The 16,444-nt window shown below is 47.6% G+C and overlaps 1 long non-coding RNA gene across 1 annotated transcript; it reads left to right on the top strand.

The window, feature by feature from the left end:
- Nucleotides 1-12,011: 12,011 nt before the first annotated feature.
- On the top strand, nucleotides 12,012-14,061 carry LOC125939949 (uncharacterized). Its single transcript, XR_007463190.1, has 3 exons — nucleotides 12,012-12,111; nucleotides 12,194-12,235; nucleotides 13,986-14,061. It is a non-coding gene; the product is annotated as an uncharacterized LOC125939949 (long non-coding RNA).
- Nucleotides 14,062-16,444: the final 2,383 nt, after the last annotated feature.

The following is a 16,444-nucleotide window of genomic DNA, read 5'->3' as shown; positions in this document are numbered from 1 at the left end:
CCTGTTGGCTGAGCAGCTGAGGCGAAGAGGCCATCCAGGCTGCGGTCGTTACGCTGCTCTTCCCGGAAGATGGCCAGATCGGGAAAAAGAATGTCGTCAATGGCGGCCAGAAACTCATCGAAATTGTCGGCGTTACATTCACTTATCGGTAGAGGGAGCCTCGAAAGACAGTCGGCGTCCGCATGATGACGGCCACTCTTGAAACTAACTGCAAAGTCAAATTCCTGCAGACGTAGCGCCCATCGAGCAAGGCGGCCAGACGGGTCGCGGAGACCAACCAACCAACATAGTGAATGGTGATCAGTAACGATCGTAACGCGGCGCCGGTAGAGATATGGCCGGAACTTCTGGACTGCAAAGACGACAGCGAGGCACTCTTGCTTAGTGACGGTGTAATTCTGTTCGGCCTTGCTCAACGAACGGCTGGCGTAGGCAATGGCATGCTCGCCGTCACCAAAACGCTGGACGAGGACGGCGCCGGGGCCGATTCCACTCGCGTCGGTGTGCAATTCTGTTGAGGCAGAGGGGTCAAAATGGCGAAGTATGGGTGCGGAAGAGAGCAGGATCTTCAGTTGACGAAACGAGAAATCGCAATCTGCTGTCCAGGTGAAAGGGTTATCCTTGCGCAGCAATGATGTCAGAGGGTAGGCAGTATCGGCAAAGTTGGGCACAAAACGTCGGAAGTACGAGCAAAGACCCAAGAAGCTCGTCAGCTCGCGTTGTGACTGCGGTTGTTTAAAGCAGCTAACTGTAGCCACCTTCTGTGGGCCTGGTCGCACCCCCTGCTTGTCCACTAGATGTCCAAGTACTAGCGCCTCTCGTTGGCCAAAGTGACATTTCTTTGAGTTGAGGGTAAGGGCAGCTTGTTCAAGGCACGTCAGAACAACGCCCAGTCAATGGTTGTGCTCTAGATAAATCTTCCATTTAAGTCCACGCAGTACCGTGTCCATAAACCTTTCAAATGTTGCAGGTGCGTTGCGCAAACCAAACGGCGTGACGTTGAATTCAAACAAGCCGTCTGGGGTCACAAAAGCGGTTTTCTCTTTGTCAGTTGAATGCATGGGTATCGGCCAGTAGCCCGATCTGAGGTCTACAGATAAAAAGTAGGATGCGGAATGAAGGCAGTCGATAACGTCATCGATCCGGGGAAGTGGATACACATCCTTTTTTGTCACAGAATTGAGACGCCGGTAGTCGACACAAAACGTCCAGGACCCATCTTGCTTTTTCACAAGGATGACCGGCGCAGCCCAAGGGCTAGAGCAATCTTGGATGACGCCTTTGGCTAGCATGTCGTCGACCTGTTAAGCGATGATCTTGCGCTCTGACGCGGACACGCGGTAAGGCTTGTGGGACACGCGGTAGGGCTGCCTTATGGGATGCGCGGGCCACGTGTCTATCCTGTGGCGAGCCCGCGTAGTTGGAACGCGAACTTTGTTAGCGTTCTGCGCGAAATCAGACAATGACGCTCGCTTGCTAAGGACGCTGACCAGGGCTTGACGCTTCTCTGACGACAACGACTTGTTGATCATTTTTAGAAACGGCAACGAGTCTTTAGCCCCGTGCTCTCTGGATTCATGGAACGTGTCATCAGTTAAAGCGCCTATGCTAAGACTGGTGTCCACTTCAAAAGAGGCAAGTCGGATACCGAGGGGTAGCACAACAGACTGGAGGGGGCTAAATTTGACACCCATGATGTAGTTGTTTCGCAGGCCACAGAGAGAACGCATCGAGGTACGAGCACACTTTTCTTCACAACCATCGAAGGCACAGGCTCAACAATTGCATCAAATGTATCGGCGTCGACCCCGCAAGCAGCAACTCGTACTCTGGATAAGGAACGTGCCGGTAAGACGGCATCTTCAATGACGGCGAGAGTGCGTGAACATATAGCAAGTTGGTCAGCAATAGGAGAGAGCAAAAGCTCGCCGGTACAGCAGTCAACAGTGGCACCGCACTGTTGTAGGAAATCGAGGCAAAGAATTACGTCGTGAGAACGTTATCGGAGAAATAAACGTTCGCGGTGCACACACCAATAGGCCGGAGCAACTCGCCACTCACAGCACGAAATGTATTAGAGGTGTCCCAGCGAAACATCGCTTTACGGCCTAGTCGGGTTTTGAAATCTTGGCTGATAACGGAGACACTCGCTCCAGTGTCCACTAAGGCCAAAGTAATAACATTGTCCACTAAAACACGAATCTTGTTATGACACATGGCGACTGGCGGAGGCATAGGGGCATGCAGCTGAAGATGACTGGCGACCGCACCTCCATTGGTCTTGCCGCCTAGTTTCCCGGCGGCTGTGACGTGAGACGCCGTCGCCGAGATGGAGGCCTGCGTTGGCGTGAACGCGACGGCGTCAAGCTCCGCACAGAAGCTGGTGAGTCGCTACGGTAATTCACCTGATAGAGCGTCCTGCTATCAGAATCAGAGGACCAACGTGTCTCGTCACCTTGTCGGTTGCCCCGCCGATAAAATGTACGCGGTCGTTGATAGGACGATGGTGACGTGCGACGGCGGTGAGGACAAAATCGGGAGACGTGGCCGCGAATGCCGCATTGGAAGCAGATGAAGCGTTCACGGGACGCACTGAAATTGTTAGTAGGAGGATAACTGGCACGGCCGTCCCACTCTTGAGGAACTGCAGGCGGTCTGCGTGGGTAACCGTTGTGGAACTGGTAACTGCGATGTGCGTTCGTAGTATGGTTTGACACTCCTGGACGAGGCGCGAAGTTGTAGGCATCTACGGAGGCGGCGGTAATGGACGTCTCAAAGAAGTCGCCGGAAGAGGAAGGCTCTCGAACCCGCGGAGTCGAGAGGGAAACAGCCTGGCGTCGGTCAAGTTCTTCGCGCACCACTTGCCGAATCATTGAGGCGAGGTCGGATGGAGCTGGAACCACGTGAACACTGGCGACGTTAGTCACGTTGGCCCGGCGTCCGAACTTTGGTGTGAAACACCGAGCTTAGAGCGCTTCAAATCTGCAGCAATGCAGAACGATGTCTCTTACGGATTCCAGATCTTGTCCTATGAGGAACTGGTACACGTCCTCAGCGATCCCTTTCAGCAGATGACCAACTTTGTCCTCTTCTGACATCTGAGGGTCCAGGGCATTGCACAACTTAAGCACTTCCTTGATGTACGTAGTGCATGTTTCGCCGGGGACTTGAGCTCGCTGCATTAGCATTTGCTCTGCACGCTTCTTTTTAGCTGTCGGATCTCCGAAACACTTCTTGATTTCGTCTACGAACTTCTCAGAGTTGTCAAGCTTTCTTCATGGTTTTTAAGCCACACAGACGCTGTTCCCTTGAGGAAGAAGGCGACGTTGTTAAGCTGGGCGGTGGCATTCTAGCCATTGAACCGACTTGTTCGTTGGTAGAAGCTAAGCCATCCGTCCACGTCTTCTCCGTATTTTCCAGCGAAGGTGCGTGGCTCGATGTAGGGCTACCATGGAACGCTGGTAGAAGGTGGCGGATTGTCGTCGTCAGAAGCCACCTCTGGTGGCAGACCAGCAATTCGGCGACTTCGTCGAAGCTCCACGGATTGCGCCTCAGCGGTCGGTTCGTTGTCGTGTCTCAGGGGGCGCCGTTGTTTTACCCAGCACCTCTACAAAAACTGTTACGATGGGTTGCGTTTATTTAAAGATGAATCGATGAAATGGGCAACGGCTTGCCGCGCCGACACCGAGCCGCTCCAAAGACAAGCGCACTTCGTTCTCTTCCTCTTCCGTCCTTCCGTACCCTTAGCGTAACAATGTTAAGTGAAAAAAGGAATTAATAAACAGTTGAAAGTTGGCGCTCTCCTTAACCGTGTTCCTTCTTTATTATTTGCGCTAAGCGAACATATGGTCTAAGGTATAAAACACTTTCCTGTTAAAAAAAATTCCGACGGAGAAGCAATCGCGTTCCGTGCGGCATCGCCGCATGGAAGGCGCGCATCAGCGAATTTTGGCGCGCTGCGTGCTTCCTCGTTAAGCTACTAGATGGCGAGAGCAGTGCGTTGACGTTTGATGCAATATTAAATCCGATGATCCGGGGTGTGAAAACGTGAATGCTGCGCCGACACTATTTTGGCCAAAAGGTTCACTTCCGTGTAAGGGCTGCACCTCTTCGAAACTGTGAAAAAAAAGTGCGGTTCTTACAAGAGTCTATAAGGTAACGTTTACATGACTAACATATGTCCATCTATTGGGTATCTTATGGTAAAATTTTTCAATCGCCCTCATTCATTACTTGTAGTGAGCTTGGTTGCTTCTTGTTGTGGTAGCGTAGAGCAGAGGTAGAACACCGGGCATCTAATCCGAAGATCGTAGGTTCGAATAATCCTCCTCCAGTCAACTACTTTTTCAGGCTTAAAGTGGCGCCTGACACCGGCAAAAAAAATTGCGAGAACTAGTGGGGCTATATTAGTCCAGGTACAACCAAATTAGGAAGACCCACTAGCTACATCAACGTCAATTCCTCACCAGAGCAAGGATTGGCCTCCCTGGTGCAGTATTCGGCCACCACCTTCCTCATGACTCCTCCAATAAACTATGGCCATCAGTCCCCAGCGGCTTCGGAGCACCCGACCAAGGCGGTGGTCAGACCTGCGGCATGGCAGAGGGTGGTAAGAATCTTTGGATCCAAACAGGCCACTGGAAACTGTGCCTAGCAACGTTCAACGGGCGCACTCTCTCGAGTGCGGATCGCTTAGCACGGCAGTTTGAGGAATTATCAGGCATTGCCTGGGATGTTATCAGCCTTAGTGCGGAACTCCTCTGGGCTCGGTCCTATTCCCGTTACTCTTTAACTTCACCATGCATAAACTTTCTAACAGGCTAGCCGAACTCCCAAAAGAGGGTCACGCAATTCATGCGGACGACATTACAATCTGGTCTTCGGGGGGATCTCTGGCCGAACTGGAGCAATCCTAACAGGGGGCCATATAATGAACAGTCCATTAATTTTTTATTCGATTAACGATTAATCTTTCATCATTTTAGCCTTTAATCGATTAATCGCTTCCGATGCAGGGTTTTTCATCGATTAATCGATTAATTGAAATTTTTGCCGGCCACCTTACTTTTCTAGAGCTCTATCTTAATGTTTGCGATGTGGAACCAAGTTAGAAATACAAGTATATAGAGTTAAGTCTTTAATCTGTTGAAGACTAAACAGAGTTGGCTCTACTGGCCTTAGAAAATATAAACATTATATGTTATTAAATGACACTTAGAGCAGCACTAAACAAGAAAAATAACACTAGTGAATTCCTGTACAATACAATTAAACAAGAAATAAGAAAAATGACAAAAAGGAAAGGTGAAGTCCAACTATAATATGCGAAAAAATTCAATAAGCAGAGGGGAAAAAATTACTGGAGTGAGGCGGGAGTGAACAAGTCTAACGCTGGATTTCAGAGACTATCGAATTCGCCGTGCAACTATAGTGTTCGTTCCCTGGGCGTCACGATAGACAGCAAGAGATACTGCGGCGGCGCGTGGTTGAGTGTTGTGGCTGCGTCAGTGCAAATAGACAACTCACTTCGTCGCTTGGCAGGTGTACGTTGGGAAAACAATCCAATGTCCACGCTTGCACTGAACACTGCACTGACAAGCCGCATTTTCTATTAGTTTCCGCTCATATATAACCATCACCGAGTCAATTCGAGCGCTTGGAGGCAGTATATAGAAAGGGACTTCGCTTGGCGATGGGAGTTCCTCGGGGAGCTTCAAACAAATTACTCATGAAGCCGTCTCTACCATTCCACCTTTTGGTATCTCACGCCTTGTTCACGCAGCTATTAAGGCTCGGCTAGTCCCGCGCAGGAACGACACTTCTTCGGCGGCTAAGAGCAATACCTCGCTCCCATTTTCATGCGGCGGATGAACACCGTCCGATTTTCAGGATTGGAATGGCCTAAACGGAGTCGTCTCGACCCACCATGGTATTTCTCGGATGTTACCTGCAGCCTCGATGTACCCCGGCTACCGGCAAAACGAACCATTCCAACTGCCGAAGCAAAGTTCCTTGTACTGACCCCTTGAGCACAGTGTATCAAAGCCACCTACAAGCGTACACAGACGGGTAGGTGTGTTCACAAACAGATAGCCGCGCAGTGGCATTCTGAATACCCTCCCTTGATGTATCGTGGTCTGGCCACCTGGATCACGTAATTTCGTCTACAACAGTACAAAGCGCCGCAATTACCGCGATCTTGCGAAAAATACGGGCCTATTCTTCCACAAATATCGCCAGCACCATGAGATATCGTGGTGCTGGTGGACTCAAGTCAGCATTACAACGATTACATCTTAGCCTACCTTAGTTTACAAGGCAATATATTGTTCTGATCAAAGATCCAATGAGCAAGGAATTTAACGTAAAATTCCAATGGGTCCTATCCCACGTAGGAATTGAAGGAAACGAAAAATCTGACGCTCTTGTACACCGAGCGCTGACATGTGTTCAAAAGTGAGAGCGCCAAGCATTTATCAGAACTCTAACGATGCAATCCGTAATCCCTTTAGGGCGATCCACAAGACTCCTCACCAAACCTGTGTGATCCATGGACTTTCTTGCGAGGAAGCGACGCTGCTTTACCGCATCAGAACCGACTTCACGTAAACCCCGGCTTGGTCATTCAATTAAGACTGGTAGTTGCGCTTCCCCACTCTATGCCTTCTGTGGTGATATCGGCGATATTGGACATGTCATTTGGCTATGCCCGCAGTTCGACACAGAAAGAAACGCGATGGTCGACAGCCTGCAAAAGAGTGGTCTTTCGCACAGGACCTTGGAGGACGTTGTGTTCCGCGGAGGGCCCACGGCAGTCAGGAAAGGGTGCAACGAGTACTGATTACATCCCTGTGAGACACGGGGCTCATCGACACCTGGTGACACACCCCTGATCTCAACTCATAGGAGGCTCTAGAGGGACAATTTCCGGCTATGTATCCCATGCTAACCCCGCCTCCTGCAAAATCACCACCACCTCAAAAACTATAGTTTAGGATTTTAAGCCCCGTGATTTTTTCTACAGAGCGAAGGGATGCCAATTGGCTGGGATGTTCGGGTGAAATCAACACCTTCTTTGAATGGCCACACAACCAGCATGAGAGAATACACGCTCGGAAGCTACAGATTTGCTGCAATCGACATGAACTTCATCGTTATGTCAAATACGTGCTCCAAACCGGTGCACATGCTGTGTCACGTCTTTAGTGGACTGGGAGTGGCACGACGATCAACGATTGGGTTGCTATAGCATGCCTTGAATTGCGAGGGCATTTCAGCCTCCGTCTTCGGGTGGCGTGTGCGGTGGAGGTAAAGAAAGGGGAAGCATCCAGCTCGGCTTCACTGGGGACTCGGATAAACAGTCGACAGTCGCTCTACCACAGCCGCACAGTCACTGCTCGTGCTCCGCCACTAGTACGATTTCAATATTTTCGCTAAACTCTCGAAAACGATTAATCGAACATGTCTAATCGATTAACTCGATTGAATGAAAGGTGGACATCGATGAAGATTAATCGTTTTGCGGGATACTTTTAATCGATTAATCGTTCATGCGATATTACCAACCCTAGTGCCATAGAGGTGACGGAGGAGTTCCTCGCAGACACTGGACTAAAGCTATCGCCGAGCAAATCCGAACTCTTACTCCACAGGCAGGCTAGGCAAGGCGTTAGGAACCTTGAGCCTCTGGAAACACTGCCAGTCAAAATTACGACTAGGGAAGTACGACTTCACCCCATTCCAAGGGTGAAGTCCATCAAAATTTTAGGCATTTTAATCAACGCCAAAGGATGTAATGCAGAAGCACTAAAAAAGCTCGGAGCACAGGCGCACAATATACTCAGGCTACGTCCCAGAGTTACAAGTAGAAAGGGGGGACTCAAGGAGGACAGCCTACTCAGGGTCTTTCAGACCTTCTTCATCAGTCAAGTTACCTACACGGCGCCTATCCTCAAATGGAGCAAAGCAGAAAGGAACAAACTTGACACGCTCATTAGTCCGGTATCAAAAGACTACTCGGCATCCCATAATGTGCTAGCACGGAGAAGCTATTGGAGCTTAGTGTTCACAATACTACCGACGAATTAATCGAGGCACATCTCACTGCACAGATCTCCAGGCTTTCGTTAACTAAGCCGGGTAACAAAATCCTTAACGAAGCAAGTATATCATCCATACAACCGCCGCGCGACAGATACCCCCTGTCCAAAAAAGCCAAGGAAGGTATAACGGTCGATCCCGTACCGAGAAACATTCATCCAGTATATAACGAGGGCGGAAGAATCGCACGGGCTAAAGCCATCCTTCAAAGAGTTAATCCGTACGGTGCAAATGCACTCTTTCTTGACGCGGCCAAATACAGCAGCGAAAACAGGTTTGCAATCCCGGTCGTAGACGCGCGCGGATCGCTGATTAGTGCTGCGTCCGTTTGTACTAAGCACGCAAACGAGGCGGAGGAAACCGCGATAGCCTTGGCCCTTAACGCTGCCAAAGGCCCAACTACTGTTTTCTCCGACTCGCGCACTGCCGTCAGGGCCTTCTCGTCAGCCCTAGTGTCTAAGTACACGGCTAGCTTAGTCAACAAATCTCTTCAAAATACTGCGGACAATGAGACAGGAGGTCACCACATCGCCTGGTTCCCGGTCCACGTTAAAGGAGTAGTTAATCAAGCTGGTTGCAAGCCCAACGAGCAGGCCCACTGCATAGCGCGTGAATTCACGAACCGCGCCCAATCCGCCTCTCTCACAGGATTTCTGCACTAAAGACCCTCTTACCACCTATAACGAGATCAAATCGCACTACAGACTCAGCACGAGGAAATTCCCTCCCCCTCACCCAAAATTAAACAAGGCTCAGTCTGTCACGTTCAGGCTCTTACAGACGAGATCGTACCTCACCCCCAGAGCGCTCAATCGGATCGATCCCAACTTCCCGCAATCATGCTCCAAATGTGGGCACGAGTACTGCTCTTTCAATCATATGCTCTGGTTGTGCCCTTTCAACGCGGTATCTGGTCTTCACGACAAGTCCAAGTGGGACGCCCTACTGCAAAGCTCGAACATTACGCATCAACGACAGGCCGTCCAGAGGGCCCGCGATGTGGCCGAGAGCCACCAGCTCCCGGTTCCATCATGGGCGGAGCCACCAACTTGATTGGGGTGCCTTCGGCTCCCCCAATGTTTTTCCTCAGGTCCTTTCAATAAAGTTCTTGTCAACTGTCAAGATCCATTCCTATGTGCACATGGTATCAGCGCGTTTGTGCCGATGTTCTTTAGCATCACATCATCATTATCAGCGTGAATTTATGTGCGCTGCAGGACATAAATATGGCTACAATTAGCATCGCATAACAGAAGCCTAATACAGTTTCGATCAGCCTACCAAGAAATACACAGTTAAATTCTATTTAATAATTTCCATGAGAGGATACGTCTAGTCATTTATCCAGAAACACGACAGACAAGACCTAAAGGGCATATCAAATATGCCAAGTTGACAAGAAAACGTTACGTTACAAAAAATATATGCATCCGGTTTCCTCCTTCACAGTATGTTTTGTTCAGGAATTCTTCGCCGCTTTAAGATTTAAATCAGCCTGTCGCACCTTGGTAACCCCGACAGCAAAGGCATTAACCCCTGCACAGCGCGTCCGCGCAACAGCTATGTTGAACTTCTCCACCACGTGCACCTCTAATTCCGGCCTCAGAATAGATATAAAAGAGAGCCATTGCCACGCCCTTGTCAGCCTTGCAGCTGTTGTGCACTTGAAGACTTCGCCTTATCCTTGAATTTTGTTCATTCAGGTAAGATTTTTTGTGTCACTGTCGGCAATCAGCATATTCTCGCCTGCATTCGCTGTATCACTCGTTACTGCGTGGTCTGTTCTTAGCAGTGTTTTATATTGTCTTAGATGCGTCCTCTGCAAGACAGCTTTATCACATCAGAGACACATGCTGACATAACGTCAGCACGAAAATGAGGGGAATATTAAAACCAGACTGCTCATTTATAAAATATTAAAAGAAGAATAAGTAGTTTATTGATTTGAAAATGTAGAGAGGTTGGCCGGAATATGGAGCATCTGGCCTGTACTCTACGTAATGGAAGGGGCAGAGGGGAAAAAAGCTTTTCGAATATGATGGTAGAAATAAATTCATTTATGAGCTTACCACGAAAACTGCAAAAAAAAAGTCTTGTTGCGATCCTGAGCACTAGACACGGCTCCTTGGTTTCTCACATAGCTTTTTCTCTCACACCTACGCACGCATCTTACATACATGCTCACGCTTCATGACTACAGACCTCACAGAGCAACACTACCATTACCGCAGATTAGCCAACAGAGCGGACGCCATGGCAAAAGCACCTCTTATCAGTAGAAGACCCACCCTCTCCCACGCTTTATGGAAATGTGTTGCCCAATCGGCGCACAAAACACTCCACCCCTACCCCACTTCCTCCTATTGGGAAGTTGCTCTGTCTGGTGCAGACCTGCAAGTGAGTAACGACTGATTGAGTAGGCCCGCTACATTTCGACAACCATGTAACTGTTTAAAACATTGTAGTGACAGTATAGTTTGACGTTCGTTTTGTGATGGAATGTAATGGCCTCACTGAGCTACAGTTAAATGTAGTAGTAGCTGTAATCAGTTTGACAAGACCACATTTTGTCACAAATTTGTTCTGTGAACATAACTATTGTCACCGCTGTTTGTTTTTTATGAACACTGCATTTGTTAAGACATTAAAATGCATGGTTAATACAGTGGTGTCATCTTTTGCATTGCAGTTGTATGGAAACGCAGCAGGAGCTCCATGAAGTGTACTCGTGTCTCGCGAATGACAGCGATGCCGGGGGAAGCGCCTGCAGGCAAGAGTAAGAAACAATGTGAATATTGTGACAGAGGTCATTTCATGAACGTTTTACTTCAATACCTAATGCGGAGCTAGATTGTTCTTCGCTGTACACAGCGCCTAAAGTCTGACGTAATTTATGAAGGGTTTGTAGTTATTCTGGCACATTCACAGAGTGGCGTACGATGGAAGGCAGTTGTACACATTGCATTCCACAAAGAGGAGAAACCATTTCGCAAGTGTTCTTATTCTTTTCACAGTTCATGGCACTAACCTGAAACAAGTGATACCAACTCTATCACAATGTTTTCAATGAGATATGCCGTAAAATCATCATCAGCCTATAGTTATGCCCATTGGAGGACGAAGGCCTCTCCGTGTGATCTCCAATTGCCCTGTCTTGCGTTGTCTGATTCCAACTTGCGCCTGCAAATTTCGTAACTTAATCACCCCACCTAGTTTTCTGCCGTCCACGACTGTACTTCCGTTCTCTTGGTATCCATTCTGTAACTCTAATGGTCCACCAGTTATCCATCCTACACATTACATGGCCTGCCCAGCCCCGTTTTGTCCGCTTAATATCAACTAGAATATCGGCTATGCTCGTTTGTTTTCTGATCCACACTGTTCTCTTCCTGTCTCTTAAAGGTAGGCCTTCCATTTTTCGTTCCATCGCTCTGTGTGCGGTCCTTAACTTGTGCTCGAGCTTCTTTGCCAACCTCCAATTTCCTGCTCCGTATGTTAGTACTAGTGGAATGCAATGAATGTACACTTTTCTTTTCAACGACATTGGTGAGCTCCCAGTAAGGATTTGGCAATGCTTGCTCTATGCACTCCAACCCAATTTTATTATTCTGTAAAGTTATATCTCATAAGCATAGAATAGACCACCGTAAACAAAAACGACGGTGCCTGCAACGAGATACGTCTTATTCACACGACCACTGCGTTATAGTACTGTTCATACACAGAACAGAGGTAGTTTTTCTTGCACAGCCACATCAGGTTGCTCAGCCGTATAGTTTGTGGATGGCTAAGAAAAATTTAGGAAAAATTCAGCGTTGCGGGGGGGGGGGGGGGGTAGTCTCAGAACCCTTGCAAATACTGGCGGCTGGGTCTACGCTCTCCCCGGAACCCCGCACACCTCAAGCGTTGTCTGTGTTCTACCTGTAGTAAAACTGCTGTTATGCTTTTGGAATGCAGAATTACTCCAGACGTGATAGAAGCAGACCTGTCTGCAACACCACCTGCAAAACGGTATGCGTCCGGCATTGCAGATAACGTAGTTAAAATGTGCAAAAAATTATTTTAATGCTTCAAAGTGTGTTCTTCATTATAGGGCGAAGACGATGCACAAGAAGAAAGCAGGCGAAAACAGTCGGTGAGTATTTGCATTGTCTGGTGAGTACTGTGAGTTACACATTGTAGGACATGCAGATGCAAATGACCTGCTATCACTACTACGCTGCATAGGTGCATGATTACAGTACATTTGTGCCGAACAAGCAGGACGAGGGAGCCAGCATTGGTAAAAAGCAGACTTTACTATTAAAATGAAAAAAAAATACATTCACTGCAAGGACAATCAACAAGCACACCAATCGGAACCATGTCAGACCACGTGCAATGACGTCTCTGGCCATGCATACATTTTCCTTTTCTCTTGTGGAGCCATTCCCTATAAGACGCGGTGTATGTTCGACCTTGGTCTCTTCAGCGGTTGTCGCCCTGTCTGTTCTATGCCATTTGTGCCAGAGTATTGCTTTACCACCTCCTCTACGTTATGTGCACCATTCAACGTTTGTCGTCTGCAGAAATGCAGGACAGGCCAGAAACCACGAACACATGTTTGAAGCGTGCATCGACCACCTCAAGCAAATTAGACACCAACGAGAAACACACCAGAAAGACAACATTGCCTTGTTTTGCATGCGCCTAGATGCTCGCTTGCGAGAATTGCCTGTCCATACTGCACGCGACTTAATGCATAATTTTGAAGTTATGGTGTACGAAGCTTAAGTCTTAAACCAAGGGTAATGTAGATGCATTTGCGGTCAGCGTTGTGCATTGCTCAGAGATAACATTGCGTGCCACCAGCTCATATTTCACTTAGTGTCTGTCAGCATCTCGGGGTATAATGTGGTTCGAGCATTTTGTTAATTAGTGGTTGTCAACAGAGGTACAATGCCGTAGCGGAATGAACAAAGTGAAGAAATGCACAGAACCAGTGAATAAAAAAATGCGGTACGCGTAGACAGTGGAACCTTTTTGTTAGCGTTGAGACGACTTTACAATCCAATAATACGCATTGGTGGTATTTGCGGCGCACACCTAGCCCAGAAACACCAACTTTGGAAATTATTTACCGATGAAGGATGTCACATTTGTTCACCAATAACCACTGCAAAATACATTGCCTGCATACAGATGCCACCACTGCACTTGTATATGTAGTATTTCTAACGCTTCATTGCGTTTATCTTGCAAAAGAAGCAAGTTTTTGCTAGTCATGCATGATGTTTGTTCACCATGGCAGAAAAAACATGTGTACTACAAAGTTTCCATGCAATAAATGTCGACATTGTTCACCATACCTTCTCGTGTCAGTTATTAATGCCGGTGACCACAGCGTGTTGCCAAGGGACTGCACCTGCCATGACAAAGTGGTGCGCCAGCTTTTCGCGAACTAGCTTGGCATACCTGTAAAATAATTGCAATTCCAGATTTGGTGTCCTTGTCGCCCCTTTGGTGTCTTAGAAGTAGTTTCATGTCATTGTCCACACATAACATGAATGACTTGACGTTTCACATGGTGCAAAAAAAATGTACTACCCGAATTAAGTACCCCAGTGGTTTACTCGCATTTTGGCCTCGTTCGCTGGGGACGTGTAATGCATTAACATTTCGGCAACGGCGAAAGAGAAAACAAATTGCTTGACGCATCAGTAAATTGAAAAAAGTCATTGCCAGTGTTCAACGCCCAGTGTGGCAAATAAAAATAGCTAGTTATTTCAAGAGCCATGTCTGTGGCTGAGATAGGAATTTCACGATAACCACAAATTGTTTAGTTGTACAACAAACCTCTCACCGTGTGGCGTTGCATCCTGTATGCCTTTGCACTGTTAACACAGAGCCTGTGGGATCATCGTTCCTCCAGCTGCCGAGAGATAGCCGCCCTTCCCAATCTTCGCTGTCAGTGGATCGAGCCAGCTGGCCAGTACATGGCAGAGGATACGGTGGACTCTTTAAGGAGAAAGTTGTGAAGCGCTATACATGCACCAACATATCTGTTAATATTGGCTTCTTTCGCCTTAAAGGGTCGGCGCAGGATCCTCCACCGTTGCACCAAGATGCCAAAGGCATTTTCAATGATGCGGCGAGCGCGGCTCAAGCGATAATTGAAGACTCGCCGCTCATATGCCTCTGCAGAGTGGGTCCCAGTTTCATTCAGGTGTGCACAATACAATATGGGGACTAAGTTTTACAAAAAAACATCACGTAATCTCTATTACCTTAACATGAACCACAACACCACATATAAATACAAATACATGCGCGGTATCTCTATGAGACAGCCGCTCAATGCAGACGTTTCAGAACACTACAAAGAGCTGTTTGCATACATTTTGTTTGCATCACCGGCTGTTATTCACCGATTGCAATAAAACTGAGATGCATATCTTATGAAATTACTTACTGCCTTTTTTTGGTACTCCATGACTGTCACTTGCTGTATGACGCTCTTAATGTGCCACAGTGACCGGTCCTGCATCATGCTGTAATGCTTGCCTGGCTTAGCGCAGGGCTTTTGTGTCTCCTTCAAGAAAACATGAACACTAGTTGAAATACACCTCTCGTATAAGCCTGATGCTGGCCAATGCATGTGCTGCTTATTTAAGGACACGCTGGTCGCACACATCACCTTCTCACCAGTAGTGTCTCGCAGAAGGTTGCAGCAGTGCTTTCTTGAGCATACACATTATGACCTTAGTGTCTTGACAAACGTTGAACGTTTGACAACTTAGCAAGATCGTTATTTGTGTCAGGTATTCGTCTTCCCAGAAATAACTCCTTATGTATGCATTACCTCTGGTGCAGTCACTGCACACGTGTAATTACATTGCTTACAAATAACTACAACAATCATGCATACATAGTTGTTCGACATTGATTGAACACTGCTTATGTGTTTTAGAAATTGTTCCTACAAAAAAGGGCCGCATGAATTTCTGGAATGGTACACAAATCTCTAAATACTACACGGGGACCCATGCTCTTTCTTCGTGCAGTAGTGCCATAGGATAAACCGTGATGCATGCAAGCATCGACATTTTATACACCTAAGCCAGTTCATTGGGATCACGACAACTAGTACGGAAACTTCAAAGAGATTAATGATTTCGAAAATGAAAGCTTAGAAAAAACTTTGTGTATGAACGCATACCTTGTCTGGGATAGGGTCTCATCATGTACTCCGTCAACGGGAACACCTCGTCGCCAACGAAATAATATGGCAAAGGCCCCTTGCTGCCAACGGGCCTCACAGGTGGCAAATGCAAGTGGCCGGCCAGGATGTTGCTTTTCAGCTTCGAGCGGGAAAAAATGCCCCCATCACTCTCACTGCCGCGATTCCCCATCTCAATGTGCAGGAACCTGTATGGAGAATAAATAAAGGACATTCAAGAATGGACTCATAGTAACTGTGCTTTTATTTCCATTAAACTCGCTAACTTCTTCAATCTAAACATGACTCAAGCCACGGACGGGTCCAACAGTGTGCTTTGCACAGTAACCGTCAGTGTACAGTGCAACTCAAACTATTCGCATGCACTTTTGCCCTCTGCACGGTGCGAAACATTGTTCAGTTTTCTTTGGCGCACTTTCGTAGCCTGAAAACATGTAAACCTATGATTCTCCTTTACATTTTCAAAACTGTGCAATAACAGCTTGCCGAAATTGTCACACAATATCCACTCTCGCCGGTAATGGGCGTCACACACAGCAAACAGACACTTGCTGAATGTGCCCTTGTAGTTGCGGTCACTGCTGCCCGAATTAGGAAGGCACTCTATATTGACATGCTTCCCGTCGATGGCCCCGACGCAATGTGGCATGTTCCAAACTTCTTCAAATTCGGCCGCAGCCTGCACAACAAATTGTAATTGCTTTACGCGCTGCAGTTTGGGTTGAAGTATTCTGTTTTTTGTCACTAATTCGTGTTTATTGTGACGCATAAAAGAATTGTGCACGTAAAGAGGACTTCACTAGCACAAAATAGCAGCGCGGACATGCGTTGCGAATGAAGAATAACCAACCTTCAGCCAATCATGTGCTGCGCGTGGGTGAGTGACGTACAGTGGCCTTAGAACGTTCTAAGGTGCTTGGTACACAGTTGAAACCACACAGTAGGCTGTTGAACGGCCCACTAGGAAATTGAATGAAACGTCCCGAAGCGTTTGACCAGTGGCCAGGAACCTACAAAAGAAGTAAAATGAAAAGGTGAACGACATTGCAAGAATATTGAGTGCACCCAATGGAAGGCCTGCAGGGAACTGTGTGCAATCATGATACTTATCTATTTCGCCATACT

Source organism: Dermacentor silvarum, chromosome 9 (genome assembly GCF_013339745.2).
Source record: "Dermacentor silvarum isolate Dsil-2018 chromosome 9, BIME_Dsil_1.4, whole genome shotgun sequence".
Taxonomy (NCBI): Eukaryota; Metazoa; Arthropoda; class Arachnida; order Ixodida; family Ixodidae; genus Dermacentor; species Dermacentor silvarum.
This window is presented reverse-complemented; position numbering and strand designations above follow the sequence as displayed.